The sequence below is a fragment of the Chiloscyllium plagiosum genome, unplaced genomic scaffold (assembly GCF_037043375.1).
Source record: "Chiloscyllium plagiosum isolate Xiang-an unplaced genomic scaffold, Cpla_swu_hap1 HiC_scaffold_49, whole genome shotgun sequence".
Lineage (NCBI taxonomy): Eukaryota > Metazoa > Chordata > Chondrichthyes > Orectolobiformes > Hemiscylliidae > Chiloscyllium > Chiloscyllium plagiosum.
This window is the reverse complement of record NW_028270187.1, coordinates 8,997,672-9,010,904: the sequence shown is the minus strand read 5'-3', so window position 1 is coordinate 9,010,904 and position 13,233 is coordinate 8,997,672. Positions and strand designations below refer to the sequence as shown.

The 13,233-nt window shown below is 43.1% G+C and overlaps 1 pseudogene; it reads right to left on the bottom strand.

Annotated features, from left to right (window-relative positions):
• Window positions 1–13,233, bottom strand: part of LOC148135486 (platelet endothelial cell adhesion molecule-like) — a 104,485-nt pseudogene extending 91,252 nt beyond the window's left edge.

Here is a 13,233-nt window from a genome sequence, read left to right as displayed (position 1 = left end):
GTAAGACTAACTGGCCTGTAATTCCCGGGGTTATCCCTATTCCCTTTTTTGAACAGGGGCACAAAAAAGGGAATAGGGATAACCCCGGGAATTACAGGCCAGTTAGTCTTACTCTCCAGTCCTCTGGCACTACCCCCATTGACAGTTAAGACGAAAAGATCATTGCCAACGGTTCTGCAATTTCCTCTCTTGATTCCCACATAATCCTAGGATATATCCCGTCAGGCCTGGGGGACTTTTCTATCGTCAGTTTTTTTCAAAATGCCCAACACATCTTCTTTCCTAACAAGTATCTCCTCTAGCTTACCAGTCCATTTCATACTTTCCTCTTCAACAATACGGTCCCTCTCATTTGTAAATACTGAAGAAAAGTACTCATTCAAGACCTCTCCTATCTCTTCCGACTCAAAACACAGTCTCCCACTACTGTCCTTGATCGGACCTACTCTCGTTTGCGTCATTCTCATGTTTCTCACATATGCATAAAAGGCTATCCTTGATCCTACCCGCCAAAGATTTTGCATGCCCTCTCTTAGCTCTCCTAATCCCTTTTTTCAGCTCCCTCCAGGCTATCCTGTATCCCTTCAGCCTCTGTCTGAACCTTGTTTCCTCAACCTAATGTAAGCCTCCTTCTTCCTCCTTACAAGACATTCAACCTCCCTCGTCAACCAAGGTTCCCTCACACGACCATCTCTTTCCTGCTTGACAGGTCCATACATATCAAGGACACGTCGAAACTGTTCCTTGAAAAAGTTCCACTTTTCAACGACATCCTTCCCTGACAGCCTATGCTCCCAATTTATGCTCCTCAGATCCTGTCTTGCAGCATCGTATTTACCCTTCCCCTAATTATAAAACCTGCTCTGTTGCAAGCACCTACCTCTCTTCATAACCAAGGTGAAAGTCACAGAATTGTGGTCACCATCACCAAAATGCTCACTCACTGACAAGCCCATCACTTGTCCCTGTTCGTTACCAATTACCAAATCCAATACGGCCTCCCCTCTGGTCGGACAATCTACATACTGAGTTAGAAAAGCTTCCTGGACACACTGCACAAACACCTCCCCATCCCATCTACTTGATCTAAAGAGCTTCCAATCAACATTTGGCAAGTTGAAATCGCCCATGACTATTACCCTGTGTTATGTTAGGATGAGTTGTGATGACTCATTTAGGTCGATTGAGAGTTACAACTTAGCCAGGATAGACGTAAAGAGAGACCTAAGAAGAGCCAGGAGGGGACATGAGTAGTTGTTGGCCGATAGAATCAACGAAAACCCTTAGGCTTTCTATTGGTGTATGAGGACTAAAAGACTGACTAGAGCAAGATTACGGCCAAGCAAGGACAGTCGTGGGAAGTTCTGCCTGGAGTCAGAGGAGATAGGGGAAGAGCGAAATGAATAGGTTTCGTCAGTATTCACACGAGAAAAAGACAATGTGGTCGAGGACAATACTGAGTTACAGGCTACTAGACTAGATAGAGTTGAGGTTCACAAGGAGGAGGTGTTAGCAATTCTGGGAAGTGTAAAAATAGTCATGTCCCCTGGACTGAATGGAATTTATCCTAGGATGCTCTGGGAAGCCGGGTAGGAGATTGACGAACCTTTGGCTTTGATCTTTATGTTGTCATTGTCTAGAGGAATAGTGCCAGGAAACTGGAGGATAACAAATGTTGTTCCCTTGTTCATGGAGTGGAGTAGAGACCACCCTGGAAATTATAGACCTGCAAGCCTTACTTCTGTTGTGGGTAAAGAGTTGGGAAAAGTTATAAGAGATAGGATTTATAATCATTTAGAACGGAATAAGTTGTTTGGGGATAGTCAACAGAGTTTTGTGATGGGTAGGTTGTGCCTCACAAACCTTATTGAGTTCATTGAGTAGGTGACCAAACAGCTGGATGAAAGTAAAGCGGTTGAGGTGGTGCATATTGATTACAATAAGGTCTTTAATAATGTTCCACACGGTAGCCTATTACTCAAAATACGGAGGCATGGGATTGAGGGTGATTTAACGTTTTGGATCAGGTTTCCTGGAGTTTAGTTACGAGTGGTGTACCACAAGGATTTATTTTGGATCCATTGTTATTTGTCATTTTTATAAATGACCTGTATGAACGCATAGAATGATGGTTTAGGAAATTTGTGGATGACACGGAGGTCGATAGGGCTGTGGATAGTAGCGAAGGATGTTTAGGTTACAGTGGAACATGGATAAGTTGCAGAGCTGGGCTGAAAGGTGGCAAACGGAGTTTATGCAGAAAAATGTGAGGTTATTCACTTTGGAAAGAGTAACAGGAATGCAGAGTACTGGGAAAACGATAAGATTCTTGGTAGTGCAGATGAGCAGAGAGATCTCGGCAGCCAACTACATATATCCTTGGAAGTTGCAACGCAGGTTGACAGGGTTGTTAAGAAGGCAGACAGTGTGTCAGTTTTCATTGGTAGAGGGATTGCATTTTTAACCATGAGGTCATGTTGTAACTGTACAAAACTTTAGTGCACTCACACTTGGAGCATCACGCACATCTCTGGTCACCACATTACAGTAAGAATGTGGAAGCTTTGGAAAGGGTTCAGTGGAGATTTACTAGGATGTTGCTTGGTTTGGAGGGAAGATCTTACAAGAAAAAGGCTGAGAAAGTTGAAGCTATTTTCCTTAGAGTAAAGAAGTTTGAGAGGAGACTTAATTGAAACCTATATGATGATTAGAGGGTTAAATAGGTTGAACAGTGAGATCCTTTTTCCTCTGATGGTGATGGCTAGCACGAGGGGACATAGCTTTAAATTGAGGGTGATAGATTTAGGATATTTGTCAGAGGTAGTTTCTTTACTCAGAGAGAATTCTGGGCGTGGAACGCACTGCCTGCAACAGTAGTTTCGGCGCCAGTGTTAAGGAAATTTAAATAGTCATTCGATAGGCTTATGGACGAGAATGGAATAGCATGGGTTAGATGTACTTCGGACTGGTTTCACAGCTTGGTGCAACAATGAGGGCCAAATGACCTTTGCTACGCTGTAATGTTCTTGTTCTATTATATGTTCTAACTCGTGGACTGCAGCGATTCCAGAAAGGAGCTGATTTTTACCTACTTGGAAACTGGAGACGAGCGTGATTAAAGCTGTACCCAGCCTGTCACGTCCAATCCGAGAAATAAAAGAAAAGTAATGTCAATAAGATACAAAGTGCACTGAGGTTTGTTTGGAATTCGTGAAGTATGTTAGCTGTTAATTGGATTTCTCAATCGTGGTAAGGTTGATCCACAGTTGTTACCTTTCTTATTGCCAGGCCAAATAAAATGTTATAATTAAATGGTAGTCACATAATATTACATGAAATGACGTAAGTTATGGTATGGCAGCACAACTCGGCCAAGTGGAATGAGTGTGGGTTTATTATGTGAGAAATAATGGATGTTAGAGGTGATCTGCACGTTATTTTTTTCATTTTTAGCATGACAGATAGTCGGAGTACGAGGAGATCATTTGGCCCTTCGAAGCTTGCTTCAATATTCAACCTGATTTTGGCTGAACAACTTATTGCTCTGCTCCCCTTTCACACCATAATCTTTTATCTCTTTAGCCATTAGAACCAATCTTGATGATAGTGGGATTTGAATAGCAAGGTATTTGTTTTTGGGTGGTAAGACTCGATGGGCCAAAGGGCTTAACACTGCACTGAAGACTTGTATTAATCCGTACCTATAATTACCACTGCATCTTCAATTCTGGGAATGTGGGTCTTTGTGTTAAAAAGTCACTTTCCTGTGCATTATGAGCTGGGACCATTACTTTGACTGGCCAGGATTCAGAGTCATATGGTCCTGGTGATGTACAGCACGGAAACAGACCATTCAGCCGAACTCACATTCAGCATGCAAACAGACCATTTAGTCCAACTCGTCAATGCTGACCATATATCTTAAACTACTGTAGACCCATTTGCCAGTACTTGGCCCATATCCCTCGAAACTGTTCCTATTCAGATGCCCTTCCAGATGCGTTTTAAATGTTGTAATTGTACCAGCCAGCAACACTTCCTCTGGCAGTTCATTCCGTACACACACCACTGACTGCCTGAAAGAAAATGTCACTCAGGTCCCTTTTCTGTCTTCTCCCTCTCACCAAAAGCCAATGCATTCTCGTTCTGGACTCTGCCACTGTAGAGAAAAGATCTTGACTGTTTATCTTATCGATGCCACTCATGATTTTATAAACCTCCATAAGGTCACCCCTCAGCCTCTGATGTTCCATGGAAAGCAGTCCCAGCCTTGGCAGACTCCCCCATACCTCAAATCTTCCATCCCTGGCAACATCCTAGTACATATTTTCTGAACGCTTTCAAGTTTAACAACATCCTACTGTCAGGAAGGAGACCAGAATTGCACTCAATATTCCAAAACCGGCCAAACCAATGTCCTGTACAGGTACAGTATGACCTCCCAACTCCTATACGCAATGCTTTGACCAATAACAGAAAACATACCAAACGCCTTCTTCACTATCCTATATACCTGTAACTCTATTTTCAAGGAACTACAAACCTGCACTTCAAAGTGTCTTTCTTCAGCAACACTCGCTAGGACCTTACCATTAAGTGTGTAACTCCTGCTCTGATTTGCTTTTCCAAAATTAAACCCCTCATATTTATCTAAATTAAACTCCATCTACCATTCCTCAGCCCATTGGCCCATCTGATCAAGATCCCATTGTAATCTGAGGTAACCTTATTCGCTGTCCACTACATCCACAATTTTGGTGTAATCTGCAAACGTACGAACTATATCTCCGATGTTCACATCCAAACCATTTATATAAATGACGAAACGTTGTGTACCCAGCACAGATCCTAGTGGCACTTTACTTTTCACAGGTCTGAAAAGCAATCCTTCACCACCATCCTCAATCTTCTACTTTCGAGCCTGTCCTGCATCCAAATGGCTAGTTCTCCCTGTTTTCCATGAGATCGAACCTTGCTAACCAATCTCCCACGTGGAACTTTATTGAACGCCTTACTGAAGTCCATATAGATCGCTTGCACCGCTTTGCCTTCATCAATCCTCTCTGTTACATCTTCAAAAAACTAATCATGTTCATGATGCACAAAGCCATCTGGCTATCCCTAACCAATCCTTGCCTTTCCAAATGCAAATAAATCCTGTCCCTCGGGACTCCCTACGACAACTTTTCCATCACTGATACCAGGCTCACCAGTACACAGATCCCTGGTTTTTCCTTACCAGTTTTCTTACGCAGTGGCAACATATTAGCCAACCTTCAGTCTGCTGTCACCTCACTGTGAGTATTGATGATACAAATATTCCAGCAGTCACTTCCTTAGCTTCCCACAAATTTCTAGGATACACCTGGTCAGGTCCTGGGGACATATCCACTCTTATGCGTTTCATGACACCCAGCAGCTCCTCCTCTGTAACATGGACATCTTTTTTCAAGATGTCACCATCTATTTGCCTACATTCTATATCTTCTACGTCCTTTTCCACAGTAAACACTGATGCAAAATATTTGTTTAATATGTCCCACATTTCCTGCGGCTCCACATATAGGTTGATTTCCTGATCTTTGAGAGGACCTATTCTCTCCCTGGTTACCCTTTGTCCTTAATATATAAATGACTGAATTTTCTCTCCCCTCCCCAGTCCCTGCGAGCTGCCCATCCATTAGCTCAGATCTGAAGGCGTCTGTTGTGTCGGTTGGAAACCACTTTACCATTCAGTGCACCTTAAAAAGGGGGACGCTGCCTATAAACGTCTTGCTGTACGATCACCGCCACCACTTCTTGGGTAACGCAACAGTCACTGGCTCGAGAGCAGCCGCTTTCAATGTCACCATGCCACCTGAAGAGGAAGATGTCATTTACTCCTGCTGTGCTGCAAACGCTGTTACCCACATTGTCTGTAGTGAGCCACTTGCCCTCACTTTGTCAGGTATGGATCAATGCGGAAGAAATCATCATTTCGAGGTTGCCAAGTTCTCTGAGGGGACACTCAATCTTTATCCCAGGTATCCTTCCGACAATAACGTGCGAAACTGACTCTACTTAATTAAACAAATCCTTCTTTATTTAATTTAAGAAGGGAATGGGGCAGATTTAAAGCAGAGCTGAGGAGGAATGACTTCTCTCAAAGTGAGGGTGGTTGTCAATTTGTGCGAATTCACCTCCTCACCACAGAGTGTGTGGGTGTTACACTGGGAGACTCAATATATTTTAGGAGGGGACAGATCTTTAATCTGTTAAACGGAATTTTAAAGGGAATGGAGGCAGGAAAGTGGAGTTGAAACCAAAATAGAATCAATAACAATCGTATGGAATGTGGCTGACCGTCCTCCTCTTACTGCTAGCCCTGACAATGGTGTTTTCCACTGTATGAATTCCCGTCGCCAACAAATCCATTTGGCTAGTGATCCACCCGTGAATGGCACGATTCGTGAGGGGGGTAATCTGACATTGGCCTGTGGCATCACTGGCGGTTTCCTGCCGCTGTTGTACACTTGGTACAGGGGAAACCATGTCATTGGTGAGGAGACCTCATCCAGGCTGGAGGTCATAAACCGAATGCAACATCTGGATGAGAGTGCCGATGGTCTGTACAGCTGCACTGTTTACAATGGCCTGGGAAATGCATTTCATAGTCATGGTGAATATTAAAGTTGAGGACAATCTACAGGATATCTGCGGAAATAGCACTTGATTTATTGCTGAGGGGAACTGTGATAATACTATGACTTTTGGATGTATATTTTGTTTAAGAAAAGTGGTTGAGACAGAGGCAATGACCTCTGTCTGGCAAAGTCTGCTCCAAAGCCAATAACGTAAACAGCCTGTCAGGCCGTTTCTTTAGTACATAGAACATAGAACATTACAGCGCATTACAGGCCCTTCAGCCCTCGATGTTGCGCCGCCCGGTCATACTAATCTGAAGCCCATCCCACCTACACTATTCCATGTACACCCATATACCTGTCCAATGACGACTTAAATGTACTTAAACTTGGCGAATCTACTACCGTTGTAGGCAAAGCATTCCATACCCTTACTATTCTCTGAGTAAAGAAACTACCTCTGACATCACAACTTTAAAGTTGTGTCCCCTGTGTTTGCCATTCACATACTTCGAAAAAGGCTCTCCCTGTCCACCCTATCTAACTCTCTGATTATCTTGTATGTCTCTATTAAGTCACCTCTCAACCTTCTTCTTTCGAACGAGAACAGCCTCAAGGCACTCAGCCTTTCCTCATAATACATTTCTTCCAAACCAGGCATCAACCTAGTAAATCTCCTCTGCACCCTTTCCAAAGCTTCCACGTCCTTCTTATAATTCTGTGACCAGAACTGTACACTGTACAGTAGTTGGAACAATAAAAGCAGCATGAATGGGTGGAGGCACGTTCCCACAGAAATATGAGTTTAGTTTAGTTTTCAGCTTTTAGGTGTTTTTGTTTTGGAAGCTCATTGTAAAAACTGCTACATCTCTCTCTCCGTTACATGTAATTGCACATGGGCAATCTGTTTTACTGACTTTGCCTTTGCCAAGTGTCTGGAACATTACTATATTGGAGCAATTGTTTTTCAGTCAATAAATAATTAATTGTTTATCTAAATTTTCCTTTCTTCTACTTGTATTTCAACTGCAAGGTAAGACTGAAGTGTGGCGAAAGTAAGGACTGCAGATTAGATTACTTACAGTATGGAAACAGGCACTTTGGCCCAACACTGACCCGCCGAAGCGCAACCCACGCAGACCCATCCCCCTACATTTACCCCTTCACCTTACACTACGGGAAATTCACCAACCTGCACATTTTTTTGGACTGTGGGAGGAAACCAGAGCACCCGGAGGAAACCCACACAGACACGGGGCGAATGTACAAACTCCACACAGTCAGTCCCCCGAGGTGGGAATTGAACCGGGGTCTCTGGCACTGTGAAGCAACAGTGCTAACCACTGTGCCGCCCACTAGAGTGGTGCTGGAGCAGCACAGCAGGTCAGGCAGCATGCAACTAAGAGGAGAATCGACGTTTCGGGCAGGAGCCCTTCATCAGGAATGTTCCAGCAGCGCTCTAATCTAAGACTGAAGTTTATTTTGCTGAAAGCTGACAAATTGAATTACAGCTGGAACACAGAAGCCTATGCTTAACTTTACATAAAAGTTCAGATCGAGGCTACCTCTGTGGCATATTTGAAAGTGCGTTAATCTTGTCTATACCAGGCCTTGATTGGTGGCAGTTCTGCCAGGGCGAGTACATGATCCACACAGCTGGGTTTGTGATTCGTAAGGGAGTCACATTGAAAAAGGAATTGAGAAACACAGCGATGATGGAATCGAGATAAGTGGAATGCCATCATTCTGCTCCAGTATCTTGTGCACTAATGGACAAAGAGATGTAAAGGAATATTTAGACTTGCTTCAGTGTGATTTGGACAAGATTGGCCAAAAGTGCAGCAGGTGATGCAGTTTAATGTGGATCAGTATGAGTTTATTCTCTTTGGAAGTAAATACGGGAAGGTGGACTGTTAATCAGAATGGTGATCAATAAGGAAAGCCAGCAATAAGACCTATGTGTCCCTTGTGCACTAGTCGCTCTAAGTGAGCATTGTAGCAGCAACAGCAGTCAATAAAGATGGCACATGGGATGCTGCCCTTCATGGAGAAGGATATTTGCTGCTGTTGAATAGAGTATTACATGTAAAGTTTGCGGTAACTTTATCTGAGGAACGATGTTTTGGCGATGAAAGATGTGCAGCTGCCGTTTCCAGACAAATTCCTGGGATGGCAGGACTGATGTGTGAAGACAGACCGGATCAATTAGCATTATAGTCACGAGAGTTTAGAACAGATGTGGGAGAAGTTTTGAGTCACATAGCAACTGATAACGTTCTAATAAACAGGCTTGTTAGAGAGCCAAGAAGCTATTACGTTGGGGCAATAAATGGTGCCCAAGCTAAAGACGCGCTTTTGGCTTGATTGAATGAATCCTCTGATAATCAGCACTGTTAATCTCATTGAAATGATTTTTTTCATTATTTTCTAACTAGCCTGTTCGAAGGTTGCTATCACGTACCTTGAAGAAGCTAGGGTTTGAACCCCCAGACCCTCTGGCACATAGGGAGGAGCATCAACACTTCTGAGAAGAAACTCTAATTGAATTGGTATTTAGAATAGGCACACGCATCTTTAGCTCTCACAGCATTTGAGAAGCTCGATCACATCCAGGACAAAGCAGCTGCCACATGATTGGCATCACATCCACAAACATCCATCCCCTCCACCATCGACGCTCAGTAGCAGCAGTGCTTACCACCTAAAAGATGCACTGCAGACATTCACCAAAGGTTCTCAGAGAACACCTTCTAGTCCCATGACCAATACAATGTGTACTAGTACAAAGGCAACAGATACATAGGAACACCATGCCTGCAATCTTCCGTTCGAGGCACTCAGCATCTTTACTTGGAAATATATCAGCGATTCCTTCGCTGTTGTTGTGTCAAATCCCTGGGGTTCCCTCCCTGAAGGCATTGGGAACCTATCGCCAGCACATGGACTGCAGCAGTTCAAGAAAACAGATCACCATTACCTTAACGGTGCAACTAGGGACGGGGTCAATTAATGCTAGGCCCAGCCAGCCGCACCCACGACCTGTAAGTTAAAGAAAAAATAATAGCAGTAACAAACAAAGATTTCAATGAGGTTTATTTGGACTTAGTGAAGTATCTTAACTGTTAGTTGAATTTCTCAGTACCAGTAAGGTTGATCGATAGTTGCTATTTTCGTTATATTAAGATCAAGTGAAACAAATTATAAGTAAATGGAATTCACATAACGTTAATCTAAATGAAGTAAATTGAGATATGGCAGCACATGCATGTCATGCATGTCTTTTTAATATGTGGGAGATCATCACTGACCTGCATTTGATTCCTTCATTCATAGCATCACTGAAAATAGGAGCAGGAGTAGGTTATTCGGCCCTTCGAAGCCTGTTTCTCCATTCAATCTAATCATGGCTGATCATCCAACTCAGTGCTCTCGTTCCCCTTTCACCTCAAAACCTTTGATCCCTTTAGCCCTAAGGAGCAGCCCTGATTAAAATTTGATTAGAATAGCAAGGTACTTGCTTTACCTGTTAAGACTCAATAGGCTAATGGGTCTCTGTCTGTACTAAAGACTTTTGTCACTCAGTAACTGTATCAAAATCTTCACCTTCCCCACTTGAGTTGTGTCTTCGTGCGAAAAGTCATCTCCGTGTGCAATTTGTAGTGGGATAATTACTTTTGCTGTTTGGGATTTAATTGATTCCTGCTTTTTATCTCTCCTCGCCAGTCCCAGTGAGCTGCCCATATATCAGTTCAGATTTGAAAGGATCTGTGGTGTCCGTTGGTGACCGTTTTACCGTCCAGTGTACCTCCAAAAGAGGGAGACTGCTGATAAACCTCTTGCAGTACTGTCATCGCCACGACCTCCTCGGTAATATGACAGTCATTCACTCTTGGACAGCAACTTACAATGTCACCGTGCCAACTGAGGGGGAGGGCGCCGTATACTTCTGCTGTGCTGCAAATGCTATTGCCCGTGATTTCAACTGCAATGAGGTACCTGCCCTCAACTTCTCAGGTTTGGATCAAAACAGAAGAAGACATCAGTTCTAGATTGCCACATTGTCAGAAGGGACACTGAACCTCTATTCCCAAGATATCTTGCAGACAGAAAGGTGAGGAATCAAATCAGTACTTAAATAAATAAACCAATCTTTATTTAAACATTTAGATACCAACACTCAATATAAAGCATGCATTCGCGTCTTACCTCATCTGACTTAAATTCAAATATAACTTGCTTCATTTAGTTCACATTTAACCCTAACTCTGTACATTTGGATAGCGTCATGGCCACCTTTGCTCTTTGTGTAGATCTTGCCTCATAGTTCTCTGTCCACTTGAAGATGACTTCAGGGTAATTACTTGGCGATTGTTGGTCTCCAGAGCTCCTCTTGAGAAATCATTTCTTCTGTTTACTTGATCTTTTAGTGCGCTTCTCCGCCCAGAAACTTCTCTGGCTCTCGGACAATGAATTCATCAAATCCTGATCGCGTTGTTTCATCCCAGTCAATGATGTTTTACTGAGGCATCGAGTCATAAGCACGGAAACAAGCCCTTTAGCCCAACTACTTCAAGCTGGCCAAGTTTCTTAAACTAAACTAGTCTTGTTTACCTCCATTTGGCCCATATCCTTCGAAATCTGCCCTCTTCACAAACCTATCCAAATGTGTTTCAAATGTTGCAACTGAACCTGTAGCTACCACTTTATCTGGCAGTTAATCACACTCTTACATCCCTGTCTATGTGAAAAGGTCCCTTTTAGGCTATTCCCTCTCAATTTAACCCTGTGCCCTTAGTTTAGGCGCCCTTATCCTGGGGAAAAGACTGTTCCTGTTCACTCTCTCTGTGCCCTTCATGATTTGACAAACCTCTGTAATAACACGCCTCAAAGTCATAAGCTCCAGGGAAACAAGACCGATTCTATCCAGCGTGTCCTTCTAATTCAAACTCTCGGATAATGGTAATAGCTTTTTTTTGCACACTTTCAAATGTAATAACACTCTTTCTCTGACAGGGTAACTAGAAGTATATTCAGAACTGCAAAATTGGCCTCACCAATGACCTATACAAATGCAACATGAAGTCTCAACGACTATACTCAATGGTCTGAAAAAATGAATGCGTGTTAAACTGGCAAATGTTAATCAGCCGCATTCCATGTTCTGTATGATACGTTATAGACCAGACCCGACTGCTCAACACATTCTTAAGCTGGGTAGTCCAGACCGTAACTTTGCTTTATTTTTAGGTAAGTGTGTTGTGGATATTTCCGGAGTGAATTAGCTGATACAACTGTTAGGTTTTAAACAAACAGAATTAATTTACAATATTGCGGAATGAAACACAAAGATCAGAAAATAGAGCACCGAATATCTTATCCTATCCAAACCCAACAGACTATCCCGACTTAACCATGCTGTTCTAAAGATTCTTACAATAATCCCCATAAACAGACCCTTAACACAAAGATTTAAAATGATACATAAAGCTTCCAGGTTACGCAGTCAAAGGGTGGAAGGAGGGAGAGAACCACCTGCCTACCTTAACACATACTGATGCTGAGCTGAATCAAAATCCCTAATCTAAACGAAGGCTAGCTTCCGAGCAAGCTGGCCACTCCCCTTTTATTATACTGGGATTTTTTTTTGAAAGACACGAAAGGCTTAGGCCAGAGACATTATCTTTTTGGGATAAACAAATATGGCCCAAATATACCTTTCAAACCCAGCTTCGTTGAAGCCGACACAATTAGTCTGTCTCTGCAAAAGAACTCAAGTGACTAAGAACCTTGTTAAAGCAACAGGTTCGTCACACCTCCCCCTTTAAAAAATAACATCAATATCAAAACCTAGCTTCAAACATGCACAGCTACATTTGGATATAGTCTATGGTTCTCCCAACACCAAAGGCCAGAGACCCGGGTTCAATTCCCGCCTCAGGCGACTGACTATGTGGAGTGTGCACATTCTCCCCGTGTCTCCGTGGGTTTCCTCCGGGTGCTCCGGTTTCCTCCTACAGTCCAAAGATGTGCAGGTCAGGTGAATTGGCCATCATGATAAATTGCCCGTAGTGTTAGGTGAAGGGGTAAATGTATGGGTGAGTTGCGCTTCGCCGGGTCGGTGTGGACTTGTTGGGCCGAAGGGCCTGTTTCCACAATGTAAGTAATCTAGATAAAGGCCTTCATCTGTCTTTTAAGTCTCAACAATGCATCGGCAATCACATTTTCACGATTTGCTACATGTACAACTTTCAATTTTAATCGCTGTAACAACAGGTTCGATCTAAACAGTCTGGAGTTGTTGTCCTTAATTCTCTCCACAAATTGCAATGGGTTATAAACAGTGTTTACGACTGTCTCAGATGCATTTCTGGTGATATCGACACTGAAATATTGTCATGCCAACACGAAGCTCAAAGTCCCTTTGTCAACTGTTGAATCTTTCTGCCGATGAACGTTGAACGTCCTAGAGAAATACCTGCTGGTTCTTCATTTTTTTCTCCCCGTCGTCCCGCAGGCGCACAGCACCGACACTTACATTACTCGCATTGATAACCACCTTGAAAAGCTTTCTGTTATCAGGCGTGGCTAATACCGGGCTAGTGGTTAACAT